Here is a 15,198-nt window from a genome sequence, read left to right on the forward strand (position 1 = left end):
AATAGTGGAATATAAATAGTTTATATAATTTCTATTCCATTCAAGTAGCAGTGATTATTATTTCAGTAGAGAACATAGTAGACACCTGCTCTCAAATGCCTGACCAAGTTCATGGTTTTTTTATTGTTGCTAATATAGTTAAATACTAATACCAGCATTTAGTGGCAATTAGCATCATAGTTTTCAAAATAGACAGCAGGCATTTATCTTATGGGTCTCCATCTGTAGCTGACATTAGTAATATTTCTGGCTCCCCTTTTCCTCTAAGAGGGGCTAGAAAGAGATGGAATGCTTCAAGATCATAGTTAGAGATCCTGCTGCCAAGAAATACTCACATCTCAACCAAGAAACAATGAATCTCATCCCACACAAGTTTTAGCCCCAAGTGAGTATTAACTTCAACTCAAAGAATTGAGGAGACCAAAACACCAAACCAACAACCAGAACTCAAGGAGGAACAATCAGAGAGGGACCTCAGGTTCCACCCCTTGACGTCTATTCATATATCAAAAACAGAGCACAGTCTCAGAACAAATAAGATAATTACATACCAAAAAAATGTTTAAAAAGGAGGAAGGGGAATCTATCTCAATTGATGCACAAATCCAAGACCACTGAAAACATGAGGAAACAGGCCAACAAAATTCAGAATCCCCCAACAAAATATTCCACAGATATGTAAGTGGACAAAGTTCCAGAGAAAGGTGATAAAAAAACTGATTATTAAAATGTTCAATGAAATAAAAGAAGGTCTAAGGAATAAATTAAGAGAGCAAATAAGAGATGAATAAAGAAACAGAAATACTGTAAAGAAACTAATCAGAATTTCTAGAAAGATACAATCAATCAAATTAAAAATTCACTTGAAAGCATCACTAACATACTACATTGAATTAAAAAAAAATAGAACTTCAGGCCTTAAAAGCAGAGTATATGAACTTGAGTACACAAAATGCAATAAAGGGGGGAAATGATTGAACAAAATCAGACTTTATAGGAATTCTGGGACAACATTAAAGGACCAAATCTGAGAATCACTGGAATAGAAAAGAACATGGAGACACAAGCTAAAGATAGTTTTGGAAAATTTTTCATATCAAAATTAGATAGATATTCACATACAAGAAGTATGCAGGACCCCAAACAGACATGATCAAAAGAGAATTTCTCCAAGAAAAATCATAATCAAAATGCCTAGCATATAAAGAAAGAAAGAAAATTAAAACTGCAGGAGAGAAACATCAGGTCACATTCATAGGCAAACCAATAAGGCTCACACCTTATTTCTCAATTCAGACCCTAAAATCAAGGAGGACATGGAATGAGATATTCCAAGCTCTAAAATCAAACAACTACTACCCAGGGCTACTATACCTAGCAAAGCTCAGTTTCAAATTACAGAGGGAAATAAAAACTTTCCATAGCAAAAATAAAATAAAATGATCCATGACCACCAAGTCAGAACTACAAAGAATATTCAAAGATAAAGTGCACAAAGAGGAACCAAAAAACAAATCCCAAAACTCGCATAGAAGAAGATCAACTGAAGAGTAATCTACTAAGTGAGAATCAAGACAGTATTAAATATTGCAAAAAATGTCAGGAAAACCTAAACATATATCCATATTAACACTGAATGGTAATGATTTCAATTCCCTAATTAAAAGTCCTAGATTAGCAGAATAGATCAAAAATCAAGATCCAACTCTATGCTGTTTACATGAGATTTATCTCATAAGCAAAGACTCTCACAGGCTAAAGGTAAAAGGATGGGGAAAATATTCCACAAAGAGTCCAAAAACAAGCAGTAGTAACTGTTCTCATATCTGACAAAGTATATTTCACACAAAAATTAATCAGAAGAGACAAAGAAGGCCACTACATCCTGATAAAGGGAACAATCCAACAAGAAGATAAAATGATAGTAAATGTTTATGACTCAAATGTCAGTACACCCAATTTCATTTTTTAAAAAATTACTCCTTGACATTAAATCCCAGCTTGACCCCAGCAAAATAATATTGGGTGACTTGAATACCCCTTATCACCAATAGACAAGTCATCAAAAAATAAAATTAATAAAGATATTTCCAGCATAAATAAAACTATATATCAAATGGACCTAACAGACAACTACAGAATATTTCATGCCAAAACAGTTAAATTTACCTTTTTCTCAGCAGTTCATGAAAGTTTTTCCAAAATAGACCATATGCTAGGTCACAAAGTAAATCTTAGCAAATAAAAAAAAATTGATATAATCCCATGCATACTCTCAGATCATAATGCAATGAAACTAGAAATCACCAGCAAGAAAAATAATAGAAATCACATAAACATATGGAGATTGAACAATATGCTTTTGAAGAATAAATCAATAAAGAAATGAGTAGAAATCAAGAAATTCTTAGAGACATAAGAACAGAGACACAACATACAACATACCAAAATCTCTGGGACAATATGAAAGTAGTTCTGAGAGGACTTTTTTTTAAGACTGCATTTTAATTTATTGTACACAAATGGGGTACAACTTTTCATTTCCATGGTTGTACACAATGTAGATTCACTTCATTGTGTTGTACACAATGTAGAGTGAATACACATAGGGTAATAATGTCTGTTTCATTCTACTATCTTTCTGTCCCCCACCCCCTCCCACCCATTTTCCTCTACACCATCCAAAGTTCCTTCATTCTTCTCTTCCCCCACCATCTCCCCTCATTTTATAGCACTGAGTGCCTACATTAAAAACATTGAGATATCCCAAATAAATAAGGTTATGCTTACCACAGTCTTAGAAAAAGAAGATCAAACTAATTCCAAAATCAGTAGAAAACAGGAAATAATTAATAGCAGACCAAAAAAATCAATGAAATAGACAATAAAAAAATACACAGGATCAATACAACAAAGAGTTGGTTTTTGAAAAGATAAGATGAATAAAGTCTTAGCCAAACTAACTGTGTGTGTGTGTGTGTGTGTGTGTGTGTGTGTGTGAGAGAGAGAGAGAGAGAGAGAGAGAGAGAGAGAGAGAGAGAACAAGACAGAGAGAGAGAAGCCCAAGTCAATAAAATAAGAGATGAATAAAGAGATATCACCGCAGATCATTCTGGACACTAGAGAAACATCAGAAACTATTTTGAAAATTTATACTTCTATAAACTAGAAAATCTGGAAGACCTTGACAAATTTCTAGATACATATGACTTGCCCAAATTGAACCAAACAGAAAACTTCAGCAGACCAGTATCAAGTAATAAAATTGAAACAGCAATTAAAAGTCTACCAAAAAAAAAAAAAAAAGCTCAGAACTAGAGGAATTCTCAGCTGAATTTTACCAGATCTGTAGAGCAGAACTAATACCAGTCTTTCTTTCAAATTATTCCATTAAATTAAAAGGGAGAGAAGACTCCCAAACATATTCTATGAAGCCAGTATAACTCTGATATCAAAAACAGAAGAAGACACATCAAGAAAACTACAGATCAATATCCCTGATGAACAGAGATGCAAAAATTCTTAATGAAATATTAGCAAACCACATCCAAAAACACATCAAGAAGATAATACACCATGGTCAAGTGGGTTTTATTCCAAGGATGCAAGGTTGGTAAAACATATGCAAATCAATAAATGTAATTTACCATTTAAATAGAATTAAGGACAAGAATTACATGATCATCCCAATAGATACAGGAAAGACCCTTGATAAAATCCAGCAACCATTCATGTTTAAAATGCTGGAAAAGTTAAGGATGCAAGAAAATTACCTCAACATCATAAAGCATATTTATGACAAACCCAAGGCCAACATCATACTAATAGGAGAAAAGACTGAAAGCATTTCCTCAAAAATCAGGAAAAGACAAAGCTGTCCACCTCTTGTCACTCCTATTCAATATACTCCACAAAACATTAGCCAGAACAATCAACCAAGAGAAGGAAATTAAGGGAATGCAAATAGGAAAAGAAAAAAACCAAACTATCCCTGTTTGCTGATGGCATGATCCTGTAACTAGAAGATTCATAAACTCCACCAAAAGTTTGTAGATCTTATAAATAAATTCATCAAAATAGCGTAATATAATTAGCTTTCCTATATACCAACAGTGATTCAGCAGAAGAAGAAATCAGAAAAACCATTCCCTTCACAACCAAAAATAAATAAATAAATAAGAAATTGATCTAACCAAGGAGGTAAAAGAGCTATACAATGAAAATTACAGAAGAAAAAAATTGAAGAAGAGTTTAGAGGACAGAAAGCCCTCCCATGTTCTTGGACAAGCAGAATTAATATTGTCAAAATGATACACTACCAAAAGCAATATGCAGATTCAATGCAATCCCCATCAAAGTACCAATGACATTTTTTCACAGAACTAAAAAAAAAAAAAATTCCTTTAATTCATTTGGAAGAATAAAAGACCCAGAAAAGGCAAAGCAATACTGAGAAAAGCAGTGCAGGAGGCATCACAATACCTGATCTGAAATTAAACTACAGAGTTTTAGTAACAAAACCAGCAGACCAATGTAATACAATAGAAGTCACACAGACAAACCCAAATACTTACAGTCATCTGACACTTAACAAAGTTGCCAAAAATATATTTTGGTGAAAACAAACTTTTTAACAAATGGTGCCAGGAAAACTGGATATTTATATGTAGAAAAATGAAGCTATACCTCTCTCATTCTACACAAAAGTCAATCAAAATGGATCCAAGACTTAGGAATCAGACCAGAAATCTTGCAACTGCTTGAAGAAAACATAGGGTCAACACTCCATCATATAAGTGCTGGCAGAGACATCCTTAACAAAACTTCCCAAAACACAAAAAATAAATCCAATAATCAATAAGTGGGATGCCATTGAACTAAAAAGTCTCTGCACAGCAAAGGAAACAAGAGTGTGAAAAGATAATCTACAGAATGGGAGAAAATCTTGGTCAACCAACAACCAACAGGGGATTCATATCCAGAATATACAAAGAACTCAAAAAACTTTAACATAAAAAACTCCAAAATAACCCAATCAATAAATGGGCAAAATAAATAAACAGAACTTCTCAAAAAAAGAAGCACAAATGACCAATAAATATATGAAAAAAAATGTTCAACATCTCTGGCAATCAGGAAAATGCAAATCAAAACTACATAAGATCTCATCTCATTCCAGTCAGAATGGTAATAATCAAGAATATGAATAATAATAAATGCTGGTGAGGTTGTGAGGAAAAAGGTACCTTGTACATTGTTGGTAGAAGTGCAGACTAGTACAACCACACTGGAAAGCAGTATGGGGATTCCTCAAAAAAATAGAATGGAATCATCATATGACCTAGCTATCCCACTCCTTTCTATTTTTCTGAAAGATCTAAAATCAGTATGCTATACTGATACAGCCACCTCAGTGTTTACTGAGGCATAATTCATAACAGTTAAATTATGGAATCAACCTATATGCCTACCAATAGATGAATGGATTAAGAAATTATAGTAAATGTATATAACGGAGTTCCACTCAGTCATAAATTAGAATGCAATCATGGCATTTGCTGGTAACCAGATGGAAATGGAGAACATTATCCTAAGGGAAATAAGCCAAACTCAGAAACTCAAAGGTTAAATTTTTTCTCTCATATGTGGGAACTACAGTAAAATAAATGAAATGAGAAGGGAAGAAGAGGATATCATAAAGAAATAGGGAAGATCTGCAATGTAGAAGGAGGAGATTGAGATAGTGAAGGGAAGGAAAGAGGAGGCAATGTGGAATGAATTCTTAGACACTCATGCGCATATATAAATATACCACAGGGAATTTCACCTTTATGTATAAGTGAAAGGATCCAATTAAAAATTAATAAATAGATGAGCGAAAGGAAGTCTAGCAGAGTAGAGAAAGGAGACAGGGAGAGGAGAGAGGATGGGAGGGAAAAGGGGAATTGTGAACTGAAATCAAATTCCATGCAGTATGATTTTGTCAGAAATCCAACTGCTATGTATAACTATAATGCACTAATAAAAAAAGAATAGTGCTTACTCTTTTTTTATTCTTTTTAGAAATACATGACAGCAGAATATATTTGAACATATTTACATACATGGAGTATAACTTATTGTAATTAGGATCCCATTTTTGTGATTATACATGATGTGGGATTCATGATGGTGTATTCATATACAAACATAAGAAAGTTATGTCCAATTCTATTCTTGAGGAGTAAATAGAGATTAGAAAAGGATAAGGAATATTTGGATTCTGATAATTTTCTGTTTCTCATTCTGGATGCTGGTTACATAGGTATGTTTAGGTTTGAAAAATTAATTGAACTGTAAATTTTTCAGCTGTGTACTTTTCTGAATGCAATAATCTTCAGTAAACTAGTCATTAACAGTTTACATATAATCATAATAACCCAAAAATGTCAGTAAAGTCAATCAAATAACCATGGTATGAGACTTCTCTTGGCAAATGACATTGGTATGAACTAGCTGTGAACCTGTCCTTCTGTCTTATTTCCTATTTTAAAGGGGGGATGTGAAAATTGGGTATGCAATCCATCTTTTCTACCCATTTTCAGGGTTTGTTTTAAAAAGCAAGAAAAAAATCTGAATATTTGAAAAACAAAAATAAGAGAAAGTTGGCTATCAGAAAGAGCAAAACTAAAGAATTTTCACAGTATTTGATTCCATGTGCCCTTAGATAAGCCTGCATTCATTTCAAAAAAACAACAAAAACTTCCTTACTAAACTTCATCCCTGTCCATGTGGAATAGCTCAGCAGATACTCTGCTCAACAAAGCAGAACTACATTAACAAATTATTAAGTCTCTCTTCCAGGTATTTAAGTGAGGTTTCTGAAGCTAACAAAGTCACTCTGATAGGGAAGGAAAAGAGAACCTATAAAGAGCAGTTTTGTTTTCTTAAGATTAAGAAACAGATAACATGAAAACTTATGTATACATTGCTATCTGGATTCCATTTTTGCTTGGTTTCTATTTACAGTCTGCTGTCTGCCAGGATGCTATATGCCAACTGCTTTATTGGTCACTAGGAAGATTCATGTTCTATCAAAAAAAAAAAAAATAGTGCAAATGCCTGCTGATTTAAATGTTTTTCTCCAACATAAATTAGGAATTGGAATTTTTATCCTTAACAGAGCAGAGAAATTTAAGATGGCAAAACAAGAACAGACAACAGATAAAGTGTTGAAGGGAAAAAATTGGAGAAAAAATGCAAGATTTTTTTTATAATAAAGACATCATTAAGCAGCAGAAAGGCCTTTACCACTTTCTATTCATTTTTTACCAGTTAACATTTCATATTAATAGGACAAATTCAACAAAAGGAAAAATAAAGGAATTCTTCAAATTCAAATAGGAAATTGAGAAACTATATAATAATAGAATTGAGATATCCTGTAAGGTATGTATATATTCTGGGCCATTAACACATACCTCGGGTAGTTTTGTGAATGGTAACAAATCAAATGAATCACCTAACAAAACATTATTACCTAATTCTAATGCAGAATACTGTGTCAACCAAGAAAATGTGTATGTGCCTGTGTGTGTATAAGTTCAGAAATATCCCATGTCCATTTTCTATCCATTCAAAACAAATACAATGTATATCTGTCTATTGTTTGCCTAGGACTTGTATCTAAAAAAATGAAATTCTATCTGAAGTCACTTGTTTTATGATTTTAAAAAGTACAAGGAATAAACAGAAAAATAATGACTTACTTCAGCAGGATCCAGATGCTATACCTCATGATTCCCTTCCATATGTATGCTTTATCTTTTAATGTAACAAAATTCAAATATCCATAAGTCAGAAAATTTGTCCGCTATAGATTAATTAACAAGTATAAGACTTAAATTGAATTTTGACACCTTATCAAATGTCAATACATATTGTTATCCTAACAATTGTATCCTATGTAAGACTTTGCAACTCACTTGTGAAGTAGGCCACTTTTTTTCTGCACATTCTGGTGTATATTAGAAAGCAAATAGTCCAAATAGGATGCAAGTTTTAGGGATATTGATACAACTTCATAGTTAATAATTCCTTATGCTTCTGTAGTGGGTTATTCTATCAACTTAGTTCCAGAAATTTTTTCACAAAAGATCCTATGAGAAAACACAAAATGTATTATGCCTAGATGCCAAAAGAGGAAATGGACATTTGTCCAAAGGCATACACAGATTAATAAAAAGTTAGCAGTAGTGATTGATTTTAAGAAAGTCAACATTTACTGAATAGCTATAATGCTTCCTTCACCCACTCTAATTGCTTTCTCATTTAATGGCCAAGCTATGGACAGAATCCAAGATTGGCTCCTGTCTCAACATTCTTTCTACCCAACATGATTTCTATTTGCTCTATCGGTAGCTTCATCATCTGCTCCCAGAGATTGCCAAAAATCCTCCTTTATCTCTGCCTTTCTGTGGTAATACAACAGAAAATACATATTTCAGGCATATTTTCTGACAAATAATTGTCATACTTAATACAACTTAGATCCAAAACACATTCCTTAATTCAATTTCAGAATAAGACTGATTTTAAAAATAAGTAAATAAACCCTGAAATCAAAAGTAAGAGACTAGAAACTACAGTGTGGTACATAAGATCATTTAGAGTACTCAAAACTATCAATCAGAGATAAATAGTGGAAGAGTAAAATTAAGAAGTAACATCTTGAACATTCTGATCTACTTTTGATAAAGAAATATTTTAAATGTGGCATCTCAGTATGATAGCCTTAAAAAAAAAAAAACTATTCCCCTTTTAGTTTAATTCAACAATGTTGAAATACCTACCAATAAAAAGGTGTGATGTGAAAGCTAATACTATAAACTCAGACGACATTTATTGTAAACAGGAGGTATAAGTAGAACAGATATTAGTCAACAGGAAGTGACAAAGCCATGGTACACAAAAGAGTATCTCCCCCCTTCTGAAACAGTCAAATCCAAATTAGCCAGACAAAAAGAATCACTGACCTCTGTTTTAAAACATGGACACAGATATTTCTGTGAGTGTTGGTCACTTTATAGTCATAGGATGTGGGTATCTGACCCTGGAAGAGATTGGAAAGATAGATAATGCACATCTCTGGACCAAAATGAGCCTATAATAAGCCAAGGGGAGTGAATGTGGAACAACTCCAAGGCAGGAATTTGATCTCATTATAAAGGAAGTCATATGACCTTTGGGGTTAGAATCTCAAGGCAAAACTCCTCCAAGTAGAAAATTTGAGTAGAATAATTCACCTTCCTTCAGCTACAAATGGGAATATAATTCCTACCTTTCAAGGTATTAATGAGGTGAAATAATTCAATGCAAAACTTTTTCTAGCATTTTCTTACTCGCCTTTCTCCATGCAGCAAATTATTGACCATATTCCCTCCTCTAAGTGTTTTCCCTCTCTTCTTAGATAGCAGTGAATTCTAAATTTAAATTGGTGGTATTTACTTCTCTATTTTCTAAGATCCAGTAACATAACTGAAATTAGATCTCAAAATAAACATGTCAGAATTTGAACTCAATGTCTTTCTTGCACTCCTGTTACCAGACCCACATCTGGCTGCTCACCACTTGAAAGTCAATACTTTGAAGGTAAGTGTTAATGGAAGAGAAATCAGTTTTATTCAAGGGTCAGCATCCTGAGAAGGGGTTGCTATTGCCTAAGAGCAATCTTAAGGAACTCAGGGACACAAAGATCTTTTATAAGGAAAGATAGGAGAAGCAAGGAACAAGGAGAAGGAGGGAGACTATGTGCTGGGTGGAGTCTTCTTCATTTAGCATGTCTCTCCTTTTCTCCCCCTCTTCAGCTAGAATATTACAAAGAACTTTGATCTCCTAGGGATAGTCACAAACATATTACTTTTTTGCAAGTTAAATATCAAGCAATTTAAATGCTTTTTTTAATTTGATGCACAGAATTAAAGAATAAGGAAGGACATGATAATTCTGATTTTATCTGAAGAGCAACAGATGACCTGGGTCCTGTAAAACTAAGATTATTCAGCTGTTAACATCTTACTTTTTTAGGTGTGGCTTTTATTTAGAATTTAAATTTTAAAGGAAAGGGAAAGGAAGCAAAAGTAACTCTGCCAAGGACAGCACTCAAAGGATCAGACACTATTAGAGTTGCACTTCCCATGTGCTTCTCTTCAAACCTTCTCAGTTTGAACTGTCCCAATCTGTCTGATCTACAAGGAGCCTGAGGAATCTCCTCGATGTTTCCATTCTCTCATCTCCACCATTAATGAGGTTTATTCATCTACTCATTAAATTTTTCTGTAATATGTACCCTTGTTCTTATCCTCACAATGGCACAAATCTAGAAAAGAAATGATTAGGAAGACAAGGGTTTATGAATACAAATAGAACAGATTAGAGAAATATTTAATAAGAGGCAGAATTTTTTGGACTGATACCATCTTTTCTCTGTAAAACCACCAGAGGAGTCTCTTTAAAATTCAAATCGGATCCTCACTTCCCAAAGTAAAAATTAATCTACATATGATAATTCTCATTTTGTTTATTACAGATGTGTATAATCTGACTCCAGATTCTCTTTACCTCACTTCCTGCTACTCCCCTCATAGTCAGGCACCCTCCTCAGCAGCCACACAGAATCACGTGAGATTTCATGGGTGCCTTCGCCAGAATTATGTTCCAATCTCCCCTTGTACCTTCTAGTAAATGCCTAGTCATCTTTCCTGGTAAATGCATAGTCACACTTTAATACATCTTGAATTCTCACATTCTATCACACATGAATTCCACTCAGGTGCTTCTTTTTTTTCACAATACTACTCTATCGCATTTTAAATACTTTCATATAGTTATTTGTTGAAACATCTGCATATCTCACCAAATCATAAGTTTCTTTTGAGGTCAAAATGATGTTTTAATTCTTCCATTCACTGGGTTTTGTAGAGAAGCCAGCACAAAGTATCCAACGAATTCATACTATCTCTCGCCACTTAAAAGTAATCACAAAACTTTGAGTGTCACTGCCATAAGATAATTTACTTTTCCATGAATAAAAATTCTAACTTTGGAAAAGGATATCACAACTGCAAAAAGCTAAGTTCTGCTTAGTCTGGAGAGGGAATGTTTTTACTTGTATTATCAATTAGGCTACCTAGATTTACTTATGAACTGTTCTCCAAAGTGTTCTGGGCAAGATCTCTTTTAAAAAAACCAATGATGACAGTTTTTAGCACTTGTATGAAAGTGTGTCATTCAGAGTTTATTGCTAAGAATCTCAGGCTATTCTAGAAAATACCTGGTTTCTAGCACATTCCTCAGCAGGAAGCAAGACTCTAACAGAATCAGGTAAAAATGTCCCATATTTCACATGTTTTTCAAAAAGCTAAGTTAGTGCCCTGTGTTAACAACTTAGGTGAATAATTTTGCTATATTTTGGGTATTCTGAAAAATTGATTTCTACAAGTATTTATACAGAGGAATGACACTCAGCTATGAGGAAATAAAAGGACAAAGTAAAACTAAGCGCCTAGCTCTGAAATCTTATGTTCCCCAGAGATTTTTAGACAATAACATACTAAAATAAATGAAATGAGTTGAAATTGGTGAAATAGATAAGAATTTCTAAAGGATTATAAGGGAAAGTAAGTGAAGCTTAAGAAATGCTTCACAGAGAGGTAGAAGAACATTTCTAAATGCGCCAAATAAAAGATAACTAAGAAAACTGATATTTAGGCCTCTCAAATGTAACATATCAAAACCTGAGCTCCTGACAGTCCCTTTACCCATTATTCCCAAAGTCCTTATCAGTCCAGTTAATGGTTTTTTCAGTTGCCCAGGCCAAAAGCTTTGTCATCTTTAAACATTTTTTCCTCATATAGTGTATCTAATCTGTCAGAAAAATCCTGAGTTTTACTTTCATTTATCAAGTATTTGACCTTTTATCACCTCTACATGTCACCATGTCACTGCTTAACTCAAAACATCCTGTGTTTTCTCCCTGACCCATTCCCAATACTCTCCTTGCTCACCGTGAACCAGCTGCATGGACCTCCTAGATGTTTTTCCAAGAAGCCAGGCATGTCCCTACATTAGGCCTGCCCATTGCTCTCACACTCATCTAGATCCATGACTGGCTCATTCCCTCACTTCTTTCAAGTCCTTCCTCAGAACAAAACAAAGCAAAACAAAAAATTAGTTCTTCAGGAAGACCTCCTCTGGTCACCCTATATAAAAATTCAACCAACAATTCCACCGTCAATATACAATATCCCCTCTTCTTGCTTTGTTTTCTTCTTACTATTATCACAAATACACTATATATTATAGTTATTTATCATGTTTGTTTTTGTCTTTTCTGGTAGAATGGAAGCTCCAAAAAGGTACATATAAGAGGTGCTTGATACTGATTTTAATTAATTTCTGTCTTTACTGATTTTGGTGTTGATATTTTCTTCCTTTTCTAGAGCCTTAAGATATAATGTTAGATTATTTATTTGGTATCTTTCTATTGTTTTAATGTATGAGCTCACTGTTATGAACTTTGCTCTTAGAACTGTCTTCATAGTGTCCCAAAGATTTTGATGTGTTGTATCACATTCTCATTTACCCCTAAGTATTTTGTTTAATTTTACCCCTGATTTCTTCTGCTATACATTCATAATTCAATAGTGTATTATTTAGTCTCCAGGTGTTAGAGTAGTATCTATTTTTTATCTTACAATTGATTTCTAATTTAATTTCACCATGATTTGACAGAATAAACAACAATCCAAATTTAGAATATGCAATTAACAATTTGAAACATCTTTCTGATAACACATATAAAAAACTGTCCTATAAAGGAGAATAAAATGTCAGAGAATCATCTAAGACAGGTAAACATCAGAGAGATAAGCAGCTCAGAAATAGTGCAAACTACCTGCTTTATATCTTTCATTCTAGAAACATATTTGAGAAAAAGTATATCTGTATATCTTAAGATCAGTTGGTGGTATTTCTTAGGTCATCTTTCATGCTTAACAAAATTCATACAGAAATCTTCTGAGTTTAAAAGAAAAAGAAATCAATTCAATGACTGCAGTCAAAAGGTCAACTGTATATGCCTGCTTACTATAAGACAAGTTGTATTCAAAATCTAGATCTCTATTTGACAGGGAGGAAATGCCTTACTCAAGAACTGCATATAGAGCATGATCATCTATATGCAGAGTATTTGCTGTTTAGTTTTTGCAAATTTAAATACTCATGTCTCTAGGAATGGCTTCAATCCACCTTGGTACATAAAATAAATTAGCATTTTTGTACTCTAGAGAGAAGTATGTGTTTAGCACCAAATGGAATCAGCAGATGACTAAATACACTTTTTTTCTTCCCTTGTTTCTATCATAAATACAACAGATGCAAGATGCTGGAATGTGGACAATCCCAGAAGGTTGATGTTTGTCTTTAATGTAGAAATAAACCATTCAAAAATTCATTCCATATAGCATTCCAGAGTTAGAAGAACCCATTGGTTCATTTATTGCATCAAGAGGACTTTATGACTAAACATATCACAGAAGTGTTCATAGTCTAAATGTAGCATATGGTTAACTTTGAGGTTGAAGATCTCTAAATATCATGAATTTAGAGCAATGGTTATCTAAGCCTAAGATAAATGATTACCACATAAATTATTTAGAGTTGCTATAGTTCACTCTAAATCCTGAACATTGCTCAATTCATGAGACACAAAGGATATAAGTATGAATTTCTAAAAAAAATAAGTTAATAGAGTACAACTGGTTTTGTTTTAAGTAGGAAAAATAGTTCTTGCTAATGAAGAGCTGGCATTCTTCACTCTCACCTTTTTTAAAAGCATAATACAAAAGAAAATAACCATACATTGCCAGTTGTCCAATTATCCTCTATGTTCCTAGAGGTTGTAGAGCTACTGCCATCCCAATCTGAGTTGTGCTTTCATTCTATTTTTATTCAAGTTTTGGAATATGTAAGGAATGAGTACTCAACTTCAGTAATACAATTTAACTTGATCAAGGAAATCTATGAAAAACCCACAGCTAATCATATCTAATGGTAAAAGATTGAATGATTTCCCCTTTTCACTACTTCTATTCAACATTGCACTGGAACTAATTCCAAATAATTTAAGAAAAACAACAAAATAAAACATATCCAGGTTGAAAATGAAAAAGTAAAACCTACTCCATTAGCAGATATGTGTCTTGTACAAAAAAAAATCCTAAGAAATCGATCAATTTTTAATTTATAAATCAAACTAAAAAATGAGATTGGCAAAGATGTAGGATGCAAGATCAATATAAAAAAATCAATTTCAAAACTGGATATTTGCAATGTAAAATCCCAAATTGAAATTAAGAAAACAATTTTGCATAAAATAAGATAAAAATACTCAGTAATAAGTTCAATAAAATAAGTGTAAAATATATACACTGAAAACTATAAAACATCATGGGAAGAAATTAGGTAAAGCTTAAAATAATTAAAGAACTTTTCATTTCATGGATTGAACTTAATATTTTTATCATGGCAATATACCCCAAACTAAACTATAAATTCAATGCAATCCCTTTCAAAATTCCACCTCTGCTTTTTGCAGAAGTTGGCAAGATTGTCCTAAAATGTATGCAAAAATGCAAGGGACAAAAATATCCAAAACAATATTACAAATAAGAACAAAGTAGGGGATGGGGATATAGCTCAGTTGGCAGAGTGCTTGCCTCACATCACAGACCCTGGGTTCAATCCTCAGCACCACAAATACAAAGAACAAAGAGGATTTACCAAATTTCAAAACTTACTACAAAACTGCAGGATGACATGTAACAAATCTAAGAACAGCTACATAGACCCAAGGAATACAATTCAGAATCTAAAATAAATTCTTAATTTATGAACAACTAATTTTCAACAATGGAGACAGAAAACTCAATGGAGAAAAAAAGTTTTTTCAACAAATGGAGTTGGGATAACTTAACAAAAGAAACAAGTAGGACCCCTACTGTGACTGCACCATGGTATTACTGACAGCTTTTAGTCAGGCTCACTAAAATAATTGGCAAAATTTCTGATTTTTATCAGAGAGAAAAAGATTGGAGTTTGAACAGGAAAGTAGCATATGTAAAATTGAGGCCAAAAAAAGGTGTGGTAGCTAAAAAGATT

The 15,198-nt window shown here is 33.1% G+C and overlaps 1 protein-coding gene across 2 annotated transcripts in view; it reads right to left on the reverse strand.

Annotated features, from left to right (window-relative positions):
* Ctnna3 (catenin alpha 3) overlaps positions 1–15,198 on the reverse strand; it is a 1,721,400-nt gene that overhangs the window by 1,301,325 nt on the left and 404,877 nt on the right. The gene's annotated exons all lie outside the window — the stretch shown is intronic.

This window comes from Sciurus carolinensis, chromosome 5 (assembly GCF_902686445.1).
Source record: "Sciurus carolinensis chromosome 5, mSciCar1.2, whole genome shotgun sequence".
Lineage (NCBI taxonomy): Eukaryota > Metazoa > Chordata > Mammalia > Rodentia > Sciuridae > Sciurus > Sciurus carolinensis.